The sequence below is a fragment of the Hemitrygon akajei genome, chromosome 27 (genome assembly GCF_048418815.1).
Source record: "Hemitrygon akajei chromosome 27, sHemAka1.3, whole genome shotgun sequence".
NCBI lineage: Eukaryota > Metazoa > Chordata > Chondrichthyes > Myliobatiformes > Dasyatidae > Hemitrygon > Hemitrygon akajei.
In genome coordinates, this window is record NC_133150.1 from 46,205,289 (window position 1) to 46,224,209 (window position 18,921).

At 42.9% G+C, this 18,921-nt stretch overlaps 1 long non-coding RNA gene across 1 annotated transcript; it reads right to left on the bottom strand.

Annotated features, from left to right (window-relative positions):
- Window positions 1-1,360: 1,360 nt before the first annotated feature.
- Window positions 1,361-16,434, bottom strand: LOC140717047 (uncharacterized). The gene is made up of 3 exons (XR_012096428.1): window positions 16,345-16,434; window positions 13,363-13,473; window positions 1,361-1,770 (listed from the first exon to the last, which is right to left on the bottom strand). It is a non-coding gene; the product is annotated as an uncharacterized lncRNA (long non-coding RNA).
- Window positions 16,435-18,921: the final 2,487 nt, after the last annotated feature.

The following is an 18,921-nucleotide window of genomic DNA, read 5'->3' on the forward strand; positions in this document are numbered from 1 at the left end:
GGCCGCAATCAGATGACCGGCACATAGCTCCTTCAACACTTCAGCTCTCAGCTTGGATAGTACAACAACTCTCAGTCCCCACATAAGCAACCACCATCAAGGGCAAATTCATCCCGGTGCTGGTAAAAATCGGGGAACTGGGAGTTCTGCCGCACATTCCAGCCACTTTGTGTTCCCGTGTAGACCCGAGACAGTTTGGGGTCTTTTCTGATTTCCCTTTGGATCATCTCTGCCATAAAAGAGAAATTCAATGGGATTAAGGAGAATACGTCAAGGAGTGTCCTCTTTTGTAAAATGTTCACGCTGTCTTATTGAATTTGATCTTGTAATTGTGTCCTTCAAGAAACGGAGTCCACCTCAGAAGTCACGGTGTTGCTGTTCTGTGGACTGAGAATGGGCACCAGTAGTTGATGATCAGTAAGGAGGGTGAACCCTCTCCCATTCATGCACGGGTTGAAACATTTAACTCCGCAAACCAGACTCGAGGCCTCTCTGTCCACCTATGCCTAACTTTTCTCTGCAGTGGTAAGGGAATGTGATGTTAAGGCTATGGGGTGTTCACTCCCATCATTCATAACATGTGACATGACTTCAGCTATACCATAAGGCGAGGTGCCACAGGCAAACTTCACTGGGCAATGTGGATCATAGCATGTGAGTACTGTGTCTGATGTCACCACTTCCTTTACCATCTCACACTGGTTGGTCCATTGCCATTTCTTCCCGATCTGTGGTAATGAGTTCAAGGGTTGGAGCACAGTGGCCAGTTTTGGTAGGAACCTGTTACAGTAATTGAAAAATCCTAAAAGGGACCACAACTGTGACATGTCCTCTGACCTTGGGGAATCCACCACTGCTTGAAGTTTCTCAGCACACTAGTGTGTTCTTCAATCAACAATGTTTTTGGTTCTAAATGTTACTGCATTATGTTCATGACATCAGAAAAGTTAGTTTCAGCTGGTTTGGTTGAAGCAGTCAAGCTGCTAAGCAAACTACATACTCTTCCACCAATTGCTCTCAGCGAACCTGGCACTCATTTCTCATCAGCTATTCCACTTGTTTTAAAATACTGCTCAATTTGCTCAGAATACATCAGCCAGTTATCCCTTGTGCAATCAAATGCATCTATCATTCCGATGTAGTTGGTCATTTCAACTTTATTTATGATTATTATCATCCAGTACTCATTGTTTATAAACCCGTGAATTCCTCTATTTTGTTCCCTTTTTTTAAGCTTGATCTTTTCTGTCCCTTCTCAAAGATATGCGTGTTGTGCTTTTTTTAAACTCAAATATCTTGCAACATTGCAACAGGTAGGTGGTCATCTCAGGTTTATTTAAACAAGCCATCAACACTGTTACATTTTGAAACTCCAGAACATCAAAGTAATTGATAGAAAAGCCTGAGAGATGCATATAAAGGTCATTTTTATTTTTTATGAGGCACACACATATAATGTGGTGGCATTATGAGGTGTGCCATTCACATACTTTTACATATAACTGATAATGATTTATTTAAACAACAAAGAATGTTTAATTAAACAACGTATTTACAATTTACTCAATACTTACAATACTACTCAAATATTGATAGTAAATACACAACATCTGCAGCTTATGTTCTTGATGTTACTTATTTATATTATTATCATTATTAGATTTTTCTTGTACTTGCACAATTTGTTTCTTTTGCACATTGGCTGGTCACCTGTCTTTGCTTGTGAGTAGTTTTTTCATTTATTGCATTTCTTTGTTCTATGGTGAATGCCTGCAAGAAAATGAAGCTTAGGGTAGTACACAATTTGTTGACACGTACAGTACATACTTTGATGATAAATTTACTTTGAACCTTGAACCAAGAATACCAAACAGAGACCATTTTATTTCTAGTCACCTTAATATGAAAAGGATATGGAGACATACATTTGGATAAACTTACATTGGATAGACACCACAGAATAAGGCAATTTGGCCTAACCACTCCATGCTAACCTTTATGCTCCATTCAAACGTCTTCCATTCTTTCCTATTTATCTATTCCCTTTATCCCTCATTCATTTGTTTAGCCTCTCCTTAAATGCCTCTGTGAAACTCACCTCAGCTGTTGGTTATACTGATATATTCCATGCTGGAATTGGAATTGAAGATCGGTTGTTTATTGTCACATGTATTCGGGTCGAGGGAAAAACTTGTCTTGTTCATTACACAGTTCATGGAGGTAGAGCAAGGTAACGCAGTAACAGAGTGCAGAATAAAGTATAACAGCTACAGAGAAAGTGCAGGGCAAGGAGAGTCAATAGAATTCATGGTCAGAATCAGAATCAGGTTTAATATCACTGCCACATGTCATGAAATTTGTTGTCTTTGCAGCAGCAGTACAATGTAATACATAATGATAGAAAAAAAACTGTGAATTGCAGTAAATAAAACTATATACCATAGTTAAATTAAATAAGTAGGGCAAAAATAGAAATAAGGAAGTAGTGAGGTAGTGTTCACGAACAAGAGAAAATCTACAGAAGTTAGAAATCCAAGCAACACACCCAGTCCTGCTGAAGGGTCTCGGCCCAAAACATCAACTGTTCTCTTTTCCATGGATGCTGCCTGGCCTGCTGAGTTCCTGCAACATTTTGTGTGAGGTGGTGTTCAATGTCCATTCAGAAATCGGATGGCAGAGGGGAAGAATCCGTTCTTGAATTGTTGAGTGTGTTCTTTGGGCTTCTGTACCTCCTTCCTGATGGTAGCAATGAGAACAAGGCATCACCTGGGTGATGGGGGGGGGGGGATCCTTAATGATGTACCCCACCTTTTTGAGACATCACTTCTTAAAGATGTCCTGGGCACTACAGAAGCTAGTGAGGTTTACAAGTCTCTCAGCTTCTTTCAATCCTGTGCAGGGGTGGTGATGGCACCCCTTACCCCCCACACCCCCCCCCCCCACCACCATATTAGATGGTGATGCCACCAGTTAGAATGCATAACAAGGTAGATGGAGAGGTTAAGACCTCTCAATAGTCTCATAACAGCGGTCCTTGAGGCTGGTGGATTATGCTTTCAGGCTTTTGTATCGTCTGCCCTGTGGGAGGGGGAAGTAGAGAGAACCCACAGAACTGAATAGATAGATAGAAAACCTACAATACAATACAGGCCCTTCGGCCCACAAACTGTGCTGAGCATGTCCTTACCTGAGAAATTACCTAGGGTTATCCACAGCCCTCTATTTTTCTGAGCTCTATATGCCTGTCCAAGAGTCTCTTAAAAGACCCTGTCGTATCTGCCTCCATCACTGTTGCCAGCAGCCCATTCCATGCACTCACCACTCACTGCGTAAAAAACTTACCCCATGACATCTCCTCTGTACCGACTTCCAAGCACCTTAAAACTGTGCCCTTCTCGTGTTAGCCATTTCAGCCCTGGGAAAAAGCCTCTGACTATCCACACAATCAATGCTTCTCATCATCTTAGGCACCTTTATCAGGTCACCTCTCATCCTCCGTTGCTCCAAGGAGAAAAGGCCGAGTTCACTCAACCTGTAGTGGAACCACATTGTCCTCACTCACCCTGAAGGTCTGCCTATTACAGAGGGACAGATCTTTCACCAGCCTCTTCAATGCAGGCTCTACACCGGAGCTCAAATTAACACCCACAGGAGATTGTATTGAACAAAACAGCATCTGTAGAAAATGATAGACGTGACTCATATGTGGACCAAACATACAGACATTGCAACCTTCCACACTCAATACTGAATTCTCCAACACACTTCTCCTGTCTGTATTAAGAATGGCCATTTCAGCCATGACTGTAATTGGTTGGGCATTTTTCTCCGCTGGGTATGCCCCAGTCTTAGAAAATGGAACATAGAACATAAGGGGAAAAGTTGTGCCAACTTTTAATCTACTCTGAGATCAATCTAACATTTCCCTTCCACATAGCCCTCCATTTTTCTTTCATCCATTGCCCATCTCAGAGTCTCTTAAATGTTTCTAATGTACCTGCCTCTACCAGTACCCCTGGCAGGGTATTCCACGCACCCACCACGTTCTGTGTAAAAACTTGCCTCAGATATCCCCTCTATACTTTACGTGACACCCTTCCTGGCTAATTCAGCCATAAGAGTGAAATTATTTGAGGTTTTTTTTTCTCTTTTCTGGGCATGTCCCAATCCTTTACACATTTCAACAGCAGCTTCCAGATGAACTGAGAAAGAGGGCCAAGGAACGGCAGATGGAGTTTAAACCCACAAGCAGGGTGTTGCATCTCAGTAAACTAGACCAGGGTAGGACTGACACAGTAAATGGGAGGGCCCTGGAGAGTGATGTGGAACATAGAGACCTACGGGTAAGAGTGTTTGATGGCTCTGTGCCATTAGAAGAATGAGGGGGGATCTCATTGAAACCGTATTGAATGTTGAAAGGTCTCAATAGAGTGGATGTGGAGAGGATGGTTCCTATAGTGGGTGAATCTAGGACTAGAGGGCAGAACCTCAGAACAGAGGATGTGGTGAATCTGTGGAATTCGTTGCCAGGGGAGGCTGTGGAGGTCAAGTGTATTTAAGGCAGAGGTTGATAGATTCTTGATAAATGTGGGCTTGAAATGTTGCAGGGAGAAGGCAGGAGATTGGGGATGAAAGGAAAATGGATCGGTCATGATGGAATGGCGGAGCAGGCTCGATGGGCCGAATGGCCTGATTCTGCTCCAATGTCCTCTGGTCTTCAGGGTAGAGGTGGATAGTTCCCTGAAAGTGGAGACGTGTAGACAGGATGATGAAGAAGGTGTATGCGTGCCACACTTGAATTCGTCGGTCAGACAGAGTGCAGAAGCTGGGACATGACGCAGTTGTAGACATGACTGGTGAGACCACGTTACCCCTCGACCATCAGGCTCCTGAACCCAGTGTGGATGACTTCTCCCACCTCAACCCTGAACTGACTCCACAACCAAGGACTCTACAACTCATGTTCTCAGTATTATTTCTTTATTTATTTGCACAATTTGTCTTCTTTTTCACATTGTTCATTTATCAGTCTTTGTTCATGTATAGATTTTCAAAATTCTGTTGTATTTCTTAATTTTCCTGTAACTGCCTGCACAAAGATGAATATCAAGGAATAGTAGCTTATACTGTCTTTGCTGATAAGTTCACTTGGAGTTTCTTACTTTGGGAGTATTGGAAAGGATAACGGAAATATTCACGAGGATGATACTGGACCCGTGGCAGCTTGTGTTCTAAGGTGGGGGGGGGGGGGGTTGCATCGTTGGAGCTGTTCTGTCTAGAGTGTAGGTGGCTGAGGGATGAACATATAAAGATGTATCAAACCGTAAAGAACATAGATAGAGTGAATAGTAACAACCTTTGCCACAGGGTTCTTTCGTTCGTTATGTGCCATGTCGTATGACATGCGTGATCATGGGCTTTCCATGGCTCTGATTGTTCTTGGCAAATTTTTCTACGGAAGTGGTTTGCCATCGCCTTCTTCTGGGCAGTGTCTTTACAAGACGGGTGACCCCCAGCCATTATTGATACTTTTCAGAGATTGTCTGCCTGGAGTCAGGGGTCGCATAACCAGGACTTGTGATGTGCACCAGCTGCTCATCCAACCATCTTCCATGGCTTCATGTGACCCTGATCGGGGGGCTAAGCGGGTTCTACACCTTGCCCAAGGGTGACCTGCAGGGTAGGGGACCCAAGACTAGATGGCGTAGATATACCCCTGCAACACCAAATACCTCACACCAGAACTAATTCTGCTGTTCAATTCCAACTCAAGAACTCTGTTCTATTTATATTCAGGAAATAAATTTCTGCTCCTTGAGGGTGATAATTCATCGTGTTCTACACAGCAGCTATGGAAACTATTTCTGCAGTTCCAGAATTTAAAATATAGTATTGCATACTGTCATATTTTATTAAGGGGTATGAAGACAATCTGCAAAGAACATATGGAAATCGCTCCTGCCAGGGCTTAACCAACTCTGTGTAACTAATCTAACTGTGGCTTTGCTTTCCTGGGATGTGCCCTGATAAATAGATCCCAACAGGATTACCAACAGCTGTAATATTGAACGAACGGATAAACCTGCAGCATCACAAAATACTGAGAAACACAGACAAAGTCCTGGAGGAACTCAGCAGGTCAGGCAGCATCTATGGAAGGGAATAAACAATTGACATGGTTCAGGGACAGTTATTACCTCTCAACCATTAGGCTCCTGGATAACTTCATTTCACCTCGACTCTGAACTGATTCCACAAACTCCAGACTCATTTTCATGGACTCTACAACTCCTCAATATTTATTACATATTCAGTACTATTGTTATTACTTTGCTTTTACTTTTTATTTTGTATTTGCATAATTGTCGTCTTCTGCATACTGGTTGTTTGACCGTCTCTGTTTGTATGAAATCTTTCATTGATCCTTTATATTTACTGTGAACCTCCACAAGAAACTGGATCTCAGAGTAGTATAGGGTGACATATATGTACTTCGATAATAAATTTACTTTGAACATTGAATGTTTTGGGCCAAGACCCTTCATCAGATCCTGATAAAGGGTCTCAGCCCAAAATATCGACTGTTTACTTCCCTCCACAGATGCTGCCCGACCTGCTGAGTACCTCCAGGATTTTGGGTATGTTGTTCTGGATCTCCAGCATCTTGTGTTTACAAAATACCTTATTTCCATCACCAAAAGGGAAATATTCCCAGGAAATCTGGCCCTCGGGGTTAGCACAGCATTAGTATAATGCTTTACAGCGCCAGCAACCCAGGTTCAATTCCCGCTGCTGTCTGTAAGGAGTTTGTATGTCCTCCTCGTGGGTTTCCTCTGGGTGCCTCATTCCCTCCCTCATCCCAAAGATGTGGTTGTGCTTTATTTATCTCAAAGTTCAAAGTAAATTTATTTGTATACAACCCAGAGATTAATTGGCAAACCCTGGTACTCACTCCCCATTGTCACACAATGGGCCCAGCTCTGGTACACTGCTCCCCATTGGCAAACCCTGGTCCCAACCTTGGTAAACTGTTTCCCATTGTGAAACCATGGTTCCAACCCTGCTACACCCCTCACATAGTAAAATCAGCCCCTAGATCTTCCCTTTTCCCTCAGTGAAGTTATTTCTGGTGCTCTTTTCATTTCAGTCAAAGTAGCTCCTGGACAAACTGATTTGACTGTTGTGATCTAGTGGTGCTGTGTTATATAACCAAGATTAACACCCACACAGTTTTCTCGTTAATGTCTCTTCCTGACAAGTTCCTGGTTCTGTGCACAGGAAAAAAGACAGTTGCAGAATGAAAACTGAGTGCATAATCCCGGCTGATCTCAGCCTGGAACTACACCGCTGGGAGTGAACCAGCAGCCTCGGACTGTAGGGTGAATGTTTCACAACCACTGCGGTGAAGAGGAGGCTCTCCCAGGTCTCCTGATCTTCATCCACAAAGGAATTTCCAAGGTCAAATTCAACCCTATCGAACCCCTAGTATAAATGTCGTATTTGCAGCATCTGCTTGGTGCATTACAGACATGACAAACATAACAGAAACCTAAGTTAACATAAATTATGCATCATTTACACAACAGAATAAACAAAATAAAACATAGCATCATTAGTCCGAGTTGGGGGAAATGCAGTGCAACATGGAACTAGGGATCTTCAGAACCTGATGGCAGTGGGGAAGAAGCTGTTATTGGACCCTGAGGTGTGGGTCTTAAGGCTCCTGTACCTCCTGCCTAAAGGCAGAATCGAGCAGAGGGCATGGCCTGAGTGATAGCAGTTCCTGGTGATGGATGTCATCTTCCTGAGGCATCAGCTCTTGTAGATCAACACCCACAAAATGCTGGAGGAACTCAGTAGGGCTGTATCCATGGAAGTCTTGATGAAGGGTCTCGGCTGAAACATCAGCTGTTTATAGATGGTGCCTGACCTGCTGAGTTCTTCCAGCATTTTGTGATTGTTACTGTTTATTTCCAGCATCTACAGAATCTTTTGTGTTTACCCCTTGTCGATGTCCTCGATGGCGGGGTGAGCTGAATCCATGATAGAACTGGCTGAGTCCATCACAGTAGCCTCTTGCATTTAAATGCACTGGAGTTTCCATACAAGGTCATGATGCAATCTGTCAGAATGCTTTCCACACAGCGTCTGTAGAACTTTGACAGAGTCTTCAACGAAACACCAAATTTCCTTGAGCTCCTAAGAAAGTGGAGCTGCAGTCATAATTTCTTCTACCCCTTCGTCTTGAAGAAATGTACGGTATAGAATCTATCAGCTGATCATTGCTTTATTACTGGGAGGGCTACAGATATCTGTTTCTGCACTTGGAGCAAATTCTTCTCAGTGAGTTTTGATAGGGTGAAACACTGATCGAAAAGTTACCTTTTTGAATATAGAGCATCAAAGTTCAAAGTACAGCACAAGTTTAATTATTAAAGTACATATATGTCACCATATACAACACTGAGATTCATTTTCTTGTGGGTATACTCAATAAATCTATAAAATAGGAACCATAACAGAATCAATGAAAAAACACCCAACTTTGGCTTTCAACCAGAGTGTAGAAGACAAAAAACTGTTGCAAATACAAGAAGAAATAATACTAATAATAAATAAATAAAGCAGTAAGTATCGAGAACATGAGATGAAGAGTCCCTGTAAGTGAGTCCATTGGTTGTGAAAACAATTCAATGATGGGGCAGCTGAAGTTGAATGAAGTTATACCCTTTGGTTCAGGAGCCTGATGGTTGAGGGGTAATAACTGTTCCTGAACCTGGTGTTGTGAGTCCTGAGCCTCCTGTACTTTCTTCCTGATGGTAGCAGTGAGAAGAGAGCAGGTCCTGGGTGGTGGGGGTCCCTGGTGGTGGACGATGCTTTCCTGCGACAGTGGTTCATGTAGATGTGCTCAGTGGTTGGGAAGCCTTTACCAGGGATGGACTGTGTGAAGCAAAAATGAAAAATACTGGAAACACTAAGCAGGTCAACAAAGCACTCAAAGACACAGTCCAGGACACACACGAGGTTGCAGATGCTGCAATTCTGGTACAATATCCAAAGAGCTGAAGCAAATTAGCAGGTCGGGCAGCATCTGTGGAGGGAAATGGACAGTTGGTGTTTCAGATCTAGACCCTTCACCTGGACTGGGAAGCAAGAGGGCCGAAGCCAGAAAAAAAAAGGGTGGGGAGAGGAGGAAGACGTTATGGGTGGTGGGTGATAGGTTGATCTAGGTGGGAAGAGGAAGGAAGATCGGTAGCTGGGGGTGTGTGGGGAGTGCAAATGGTGTGAGAAGTTGAAAGGTGATGAGCAGACGAGGCAAAGCACTCAAAAAGATGGAACACAGGACCTGTGGGGGAGAGAAACCATCAATGATTTGCTGGATAGCCAAATGATGTACGAAGCTGGCTGCCACTCAGCAGTGTTTACATGGTGTTTACATGGAGTTTACATGGAGTTTACGTGGAGTTTAAATGGAGTTTACATGGAGTTTACGTGGAGTTTACATGACATTTACATGGATCTTAGATGGAGTTTACGTGGTGTTTACATGGAGTTTACATGGAGTTTACGTGTTTACATGGAGTTTAAGTGGTGTTTACATGGAGTTTAAGTGGTGTTTACATGGAGTTTAAGTGGTGTTTACATAGAGTTTACATGGAGTTTACGTGGTGTTTACATGGAGTTTACATGGCATTTACATGGATCTTAGATGGTGTACGTGATGTTTACATGGAGTTTATGTGGTGTTTACATGGAGTTTACATGGTTTACATGGAGTTTACATGGAGTTTACGTGGTGCTTACATGAAGTTTACATGGCATTTACATGGATGTTACATGGAGTTTACATGGAGTTTACATGGCATTTACATGGATCTTACATGGAGTTTACATGGCATTTACATGGATCTTAGATGGTTTACGTGATGTTTACATGGAGTTTATGTGGTGTTTACATGGAGTTTACATGGTTTACATGGAGCTTACATGGAGTTTACATGGCATTTACGTGGAGTTTACATGGTGTTTACATGGTTTACATGGAGCTTACATGGAGTTTACATGGCATTTACATGGATCTTACATGGAGTTTACATGGCATTTACATGGATCTTACATGGAGTTTACATGGTGTTTACATGGAGTTTACATGGCATTTACATGGATGTTACATGGAGTTTACATGGAGTTTACATGGCATTTACATGGATCTTACATGGAGTTTACATGGCATTTTCATGGATCTTAGATGGTTTACGTGATGTTTACATGGAGTTTATGTGGTGTTTACATGGAGTTTACATGGTTTACATGGAGCTTACATGGAGTTTACATGGCATTTACGTGGAGTTTACATGGTGTTTACATGGTTTACATGGAGCTTACATGGAGTTTACATGGCATTTACATGGATCTTACATGGAGTTTACATGGCATTTACACGGATCTTACATGGAGTTTACATGGTGTTTACATGGAGTTTACATGGCATTTACATGGATGTTACATGGAGTTTACATGGAGTTTACATGGCATTTACATGGATCTTACATGGAGTTTACATGGCATTTTCATGGATCTTAGATGGTTTACGTGATGTTTACATGGAGTTTATGTGGTGTTTACATGGAGTTTACATGGTTTACATGGAGCTTACATGGAGTTTACATGGCATTTACGTGGAGTTTACGTGGTGTTTATATGGAGTTTACATGGCATTTACATGGAGTTTACATGGAATTTACATGGTGTTTACATGGTTTACATGGAGTTTACGTGGAGTTTACATGGAGTTTACGTGGAGTTTACATGGAGTTTACATGGAGTTTACGTGGAGTTTACATGGAGTTTACATGAGTTTACATGGAGTTTACATGGCATTTACATGGATCTTAGATGGAGTTTACGTGGTGTTTACATGGAGTTTACGTGTTTACATGGAGTTTACATGGAGTTTAAGTGGTGTTTACATGGAGTTTACATGGCATTTACGTGGAGTTTACGTGGTGTTTATATGGAGTTTACATGGCATTTACATGGAGTTTACATGGAATTTACGTGGTGTTTACATGGTTTACATGGAGTTTACGTGGAGTTTACATGGAGTTTACGTGGTGTTTACATGGAGTTTACATGAGTTTACATGGAGTTTACACGGCATTTACATGGATCTTAGATGGAGTTTACATGGTGTTTACATGGAGTTTACGTGGTGTTTACATGGAGTTTACATGGCATTTACATGGATGTTACATGGATCTTACATGGAGTTTACATGGCATTTACATGGATCTTAGATGGTTTACGTGATGTTTACATGGAGTTTATGTGGTGTTTACATGGAGTTTACATGGTTTACATGGAGCTTACATGGAGTTTACATGGCATTTACGTGGAGTTTACGTGGTGTTTATATGGAGTTTACATGGAGTTTACATGGAGTTTACGTGGAGTTTACATGGAGTTTATGTGGTGTTTACATGGAGTTTACATGGAGTTTACATGGCATTTACATGGATCTTAGTTGGAGTTTACGTGGTTACATGGAGTTTATGTGTTTACATGGAGTTTAAGTGGTGTTTACATTGTGTTTACATGGAGTTTACGTGGTGTTTGCATGGAGTTTACATGGCATTTACATGGATGTTACATGGATCTTACATGGAGTTTACATGGCATTTACATGGATCTTAGATGGTTTACGTGATGTTTACATGGAGTTTATGTGGTGTTTACATGGAGTTTACGTGGTGTTTACATGGAGTTTACATGGCATTTACATGGATGTTACATGGATCTTACATGGAGTTTACATGGCATTTACATGGATCTTAGATGGTTTACGTGATGTTTACATGGAGTTTATGTGGTGTTTACATGGAGTTTACATGGTTTACATGGAGCTTACATGGAGTTTACATGGCATTTACGTGGAGTTTACGTGGTGTTTATATGGAGTTTACATGGAGTTTACATGGAGTTTACGTGGAGTTTACATGGAGTTTATGTGGTGTTTACATGGAGTTTACATGGAGTTTACATGGCATTTACATGGATCTTAGTTGGAGTTTACGTGGTTACATGGAGTTTATGTGTTTACATGGAGTTTAAGTGGTGTTTACATTGTGTTTACATGGAGTTTACGTGGTGTTTGCATGGAGTTTACATGGCATTTACATGGATGTTACATGGATCTTACATGGAGTTTACATGGCATTTACATGGATCTTAGATGGTTTACGTGATGTTTACATGGAGTTTATGTGGTGTTTACATGGAGTTTACATGGTTTACATGGAGCTTACATGGAGTTTACATGGCATTTACGTGGAGTTTACGTGGTGTTTATATGGAGTTTACATGCAGTTTACATGGAGTTTACGTGGAGTTTACATGGAGTTTATGTGGTGTTTACATGGAGTTTACATGGAGTTTACATGGCATTTACATGGATCTTAGTTGGAGTTTACGTGGTGTTTGCATGGAGTTTACGTGGTGCTTACATGGAGTTTACATGGTGTTTACATGGTGTTTACATGGAGTTTACATGGTGTTTACATGGAGTTTACATGGTGTTTACATGGTGTTTAAATGGAGTTTACATCGTGTTTACATGGAGTTTACGTGGTGTTTACATGGAGTTTACATGGAGTTTACATGGTGTTTACATGGAGTTTACATGGTGTTTACGTGGTGTTTACATGGTGCATGAAGCTGCCTGCCACTCAGCAGTGTTAACATGGTCCAGGTAAAAGAGCAGACAGATTGTGAATCATAATAATCTTCACTGAGCTGGAATGCCTCCTCAAGAACCTTACTCATGGTGCAATAAAAGCTAATAACACTAATTAATCTAAAGATAACAGAGTGGCTGCTTCATTACTCATGAAATTAAGGAGATTCAGCTTGTCACCAAATACTCTTAAAAACCTTTTATTTATCCTTTTAGTTATTTGGAGATACAACTCCGTAACAGGCCCTTCCAACCGTCATGTGACCGACAGACCTTCTAATCCGGGCATCTTTGGGATGGGGGAAGGAAACTGGAACATCAGCAGAAAACGCACGCGGTCACGGGGAGAACGTACAAACCCCCTACAGACAGTGGCGGGAATTGAACCTGCATCGCTAGCATTGCAAGACTGTTGCACTAACTGCTACACTACCGCACTGCCCTACTTGATACTCTCAGTACTGATCTCCCTATCCTCCATGTCCGTCTCGTTGGTAGATACCGACATAAAGTGTCATTATGGACCTAACCCACATCATTTACATCCAAGCAACTGTTACCCCCATCATTCTCGCTCTTAATCCTGACATGGTACATATAGGATGCCTTGGGATTCTCTTTAATCCTACCTGCCAAGGACCACAACCTGGTCCTGCTTTTGATGCTTGTGTGCCTCAATGACCTGGAGAGCTATGCTGGCTGCAGTCAGGGCTTTGTGCTTCGGTTCTTGGTAGGGTCACCTGTGCCAAACAGTTCAAAGGGTAGAGGTCAGACTAAGAGTGGTCCATTGGTCCTCCAGGTTCGGGGGTTCAGCTCAGGGCTAGCAACCCTGACTGGTCAAACAAAGTTGGTTTGGAAGGAGCAATGAATAATCCTTCTACATCTGAGTGCGATGATATGAACAGACAGCTGTGGAGGATCTTCATGCTTAATGCCAGCGGTGTAAAGTGCTGCGACAGACTAGATGGGCCGATGGGCCATTTTGTGTAGTGTAGTTCTCCATGACTCTACTTGTGGGGGTGTTACGGAGGGTCACGGGGCAGATGTGGCACGGTAGGGCTAGGCAGAATAATGGTTCAGCGTGGATCAAACGAGCTGATGGGCCTTGTTCTGTATTGTAGTGCTCTGCAACTCCAACAGCAATTATTCAAGAGAAATTATGCCTAATGTCGTAGAACACAGCGCAGGAACAGACCCTTTCACCCATGATGTTGTGCTGAACACATTAAGCTAATGACAGCTCATTAAACTTTGCACCAAGTCCATATCCCTCCGTTCTCTTCACTTTGATATGCCTATTAAATCCCACACACTGAGCTGTCCAGTTCTTACCGACATCCCTACTCTTACACTGAAGAAAGAGATGTCTACTGCACGCCTTCCTCACGGACTGTCCATCTGCTTTCCTCAAAGTGTTTGAAATCCCTTTTCGGTGATGAGTCTGTGAAGCAGAGACGCAGGCCACTCTGCCTTCCTTGTTCATGCTGTTATTTTTGTCCATCTACACTGATCCCATTAGATTCAATCTTTCCAATTAAGAGTCTATCTACACTCAAAGGCCACTTTATGATGACCCCCCCCCCCCCCCCATACTTCCAGTACTTAATAAAGTGGCCACTGAGTGTATGTTTATGGTCTTCTGCTGCTGTAGCCATCCGCTTCCAGGTTCAACGTGTTGTGTGTTTAGAGATGTTTTTCTGCACACAGCTGTTGTAATACGTGGTTATTTGAGTTCCTGTCAGCTTGAGCCAGTCTGGCCATTCTCCTCCGACCTCTCTCATTAACAAGACGTTTTCACCCACTGAACAGCCACTCACTGGATGTTTTTCTTTGTTTTCCGCACCATTCTCTGTAAACTCTAGGGACTGTTGTGCATGAGAATCCCAGGAGATCAGCAGTTTCTGAGATACTCAGACCACCCCATCTGGCACCAATAATCATTCAACAGTCAAAGTCACTTCGATCACATTTCTCCCCCTTTCCGATGTTTGGTCTGAACAACAACTGAACCTCTTGACCATGTCTGCATGCTTTTATGCATAGAGTTGTCTCCACATGATTGGTTGATTAGATATTTGCATTATAAATTGTTACGAACGTGCCACAACTCTGAGGAGCCGAAGGGTACAAAGTAGCCCCCTCCTTTTTGAGAATCGCAAGATCGCTATTAATTCAGGTCTGGGGACCCAGGAAATGAGAGAGAATCCTCAAGGGTTTGGAATGTGTGTCCTGCCCTCAGCGAGACAAAGCCACAGATACCGGCCATTGTCTCTTGGAGACGGAATTGTGTATTGAGTACTGTACTATTCATTGAAACCCTCAGGGAATGACCAGAGTGGGCTGGTTGAGGGATTGCATCATCCCAACCTGATTGACATCTGAGACCCCGTGAGTAAGGATAAAAGAGGGTCTGGGGAACAACCCCTTTAGACGCACCAGGAGAAATGCTAGAAATCCCGTGACAGCATAATAGCGACAGCCGGTGGAGAGCCCACGTGCGTCCTTTCCCGTTGCTGGGATTGGGGCCTTACCACGGAAGAACGGCTTTAGCTAAAAGGAGAAACCAACACCCACAGAACTCTGGAAGGATCGACATCATAAAAAGGAAAAGCTGGCAAGTTCTAAAAATCTGTCTTTTGACTCCAACCAAAGACTGCAGCCTGAATGAACTTGAGTGACTTTTATATTTCCATCGGACAATACATTATCCCCTAGACAACGATAGAGCTTATTTCTTATTGTTTATTATTATACCCGCACTCTTAGAGTTAGTATTGACAATGTATATTATCTGTATGTTTGCATTGATATTATTTTTGTGTATTTTTACCAATAAATACTGTTAAAAATAGTACCATCAGACTTCAACGGACCTCTCTATCTTTGCTGGTAAGTGACCCAGTTACGGGGTTCGTAACAAAATTAAGTGGCCACAGAATGCCAGCATTTCTTGAATGTGGTTGTATCTGACTCCCACCGCTTCCTCTGGCAACACATTGCAGATATCAACCATTCTCTGTGCAAAATGTTCCCTTTCAAACCTCATTTAGACCTCCTTTGAACCTGTGCCCTCTTGTTATTGAAACCCCAACCGTAGATGGAAATATTTAAAAGTGTAGATGACTGAAATTGAAAATAAAAGCATAGAGGTTTATAAATATTCAGCAGGTCAGGTGGCATCTGTGCAGAAAGAGACGGAGTTAATGTTTCTCCTTTATCGCTGTTTCTCTTTCCACAATGCTGCATCAAAGCATTCCCCTGGGTCTGATGATGGAAGCATGTGCACATCTGCCTGTTATTATGAGGGGCCATAACTTTGCTGTCTCTCGCTCTTTCTGTCAGGTCCACTGAATTAAATTTCTCCGGGGTCCAATAATTTAATCAAACCAGGCGCGGCTGCTACTGCCTCGCGCAGAATTTCTCCTTCCCTGATGCCCCTGAGATTCAGTGTAATGCATTGAGAAACGCTCTGTTGCAGATCAATAATTCACTCTTTCCAGTCCTCTAATGCCTTGTCTCATTAACATAAATTACAGTGTTCACTCTCTGTTTTTCTTGCACCCGTCTCTCTATGCAGATTGGAAAACAATAAAATAGTTGACGGAACTGACACTGCTCAGAGGAACTGGAACTTTGATTCTTTTCAGGGTCGACGACGGTCTCCTAACTTTAATCCTCCTGTCATCCGCCATTAGGTCCTCTGGGAAAATAACCAAGAAGGAATGTGTTAACAGAGCTTTCAGGTCAAGTCAAGACAAGTTTATTGTCATTTAACTTTTATACATGTACACTGCCAAACGAGAACACGTTTCCCCAGACCAGCACAGTACGACACATAACAAACATATAACACACAATAACTTAGGAAGGTAAGAATCATACGTATCTACAAATGATTTCCACAAAGATAAACAAAGTAAAATGCGTAAATTAAACATTGTAAAATACAGAACCAATTGTAATACTTCAAACACGATGCAGCAGGAAGTTCAGAAGCATTTTGTGTGTGTTGTTCGAACTTCCAGCATCTGCAGATTTCCTCGTGTTAGTTCAGAAGCCTAATGGCTTGAGGGAAGAAACTGTTTCCCATCCTGACCGTTCCTGTATTTAAGCAGGATCTCCTGCCTGATGGTAGAAAGTCAAAGAGAATTCTGGATGGCTGAGTGGCATCCTTGATAATATTAAGGGCCCTGCGTACGCAGTGCTCCTGATGGACGGTAGGGAGACCCCTATGACCCTCTCAGCCGTTCTCACAGTCCTTTGTAGGGACGTCCGATCTGATGCTCTGCTGTTCCCATACTAAATGGAGATGCATCTTCTCGGGATGCTCTCAGTGGTGCTCCTGTAAAATTCAGTGAAGATGGGGGTGGGGGGAGCCTCGCTTGCCTCAATCTCCTCAGGAAGTGGAGGCGCTGCTGTGCCTTCTTGTGCAGGGGAGTGAAATTGAGGGGCCAAGTGAGGTCGTCCGTGATGAATCATACACTAGCACGATGCTGCTACCTCTCCGCTACAGATTCAGATTCAGTTTATTGTCATTTAGAAACCACAAATGCAATGCAGTTAAAAAATGAGACAACATTCCTCCAGAATGATATCACAAAAGCACATGACAAAACAGACTACACCAGAAAATCCACATAACGTTTGGCAATCCCTAATCCAGACTCTGGAGAGGCTGCTGCGTATTAATATCGCGCTACCGTCTTAGCGCGTTCCCCGGAAAGGAGCTCCAAACCCACCAGACAAAACAAGACCAAAAACTAAAGCTACAAGACCTGCACAAAACCACATAGTTACAACAGTGCAAACAATAACATAATTGGTAAGAAAAAAACAGACCATGGGCACAGTAAAAATAGTCCAAAGATGTTAAAAGACTATAAGTTCAAAAGAAACCACCACACAGTTTCCAAAATTCCTCAGGGTCCCCGATAGACTCGTCATCCCACGCAGGCGGGAAAATGGAATACCCCTGCTATGGACTTCCACGGCGCCGCCCGACTCAGCCTCGCAGACGCAGCACACAATGAAAGCGACCTGACCGCAGCACACACTGAAAGCGACGACCGAGTTCGTCGAACCTCCGAGCCTCCGACCATCCCCTCTGGCACAGCTTCTCCGAGCACCATCCTCTGCCGAGCGTATTAAGACGCCCCTGCCAACAGCCATTGGCAATGCGACCCCGAGGACTGGGGGCCTGTTCTTCCCAGCAGAGACCCGGACCTCACAGCAGCAGCAGCAATGAAGAAGGTCTTCCTGGAGATTTCCAGATGTTCCTCCATTTTTCATCTGATTATGATTGCGCACGGCACCCCGCTTCACAAATAACAGATAATCAGCTCCGGAGTAGCCGCTGCAAGCTGCGTCGCGCCGCCATCTTGGACAGGGGACGCTCGTTCAATCTTACCCTCTGGTGCAGTTCCTATCAAGTTTGCTCATTCTCCATGTCACCAGTCGTTACATTTCACTCCAATGAGTCTTTATACAAGAAGCTTTGACCAGATTTAAATCAAGCTACTTGTTAAAAATAAGGTAATCCTAAAAACAGGCCATCTCACAAGACACAAAAGGCAGTGCACACGTACCTTCAGTCTCAGAAAGAGTTGCCTCATTGTCAGACTCTTGAATGAATCTCATATACAGTACTGTGCAAAAGTCTAGGGCACCTCTGCTCTATTTATGTGTCACAACCGCGGATTCAGCAGTGCAGTGGATATGGCAATTATGCTTGTGAATTTACACATGTCAGCTAATTATTATTTAATCGTGATAGTACTTAACTCCATACTTGTCATCATAGTGCTTGTTGAGACTTGGGCAGAGCACAGCAATGTTTCACTGCTGTTTTGCATTTGGCCTTCCCTGAGATACTGGACTTCCAAGTCAACTAACTCTAGCGATATTCATTTAATGTTTAGATGTTCTTTTCAGCACAGTGCAGGCTTCCATTTCCTTTTCAGAGTTTTAGTTAAAAGCCCTGTTTGGCCTATTGTTTTATTTTCCCTTTAACACTGTTCATATTATAGTCTGTGAACTATCGACCTGTTTCAGTGTCTCTCACTCCGCACTTGGGCCATGTCCGAACGTGGCAACAATATGTGCCTGGGACTTTTGCGCAGTACTGTATGAATTCCCGACCTCTCAATCCACTTCATCGGAACCCCTGTGCTTATTCGTCTACCTGTACT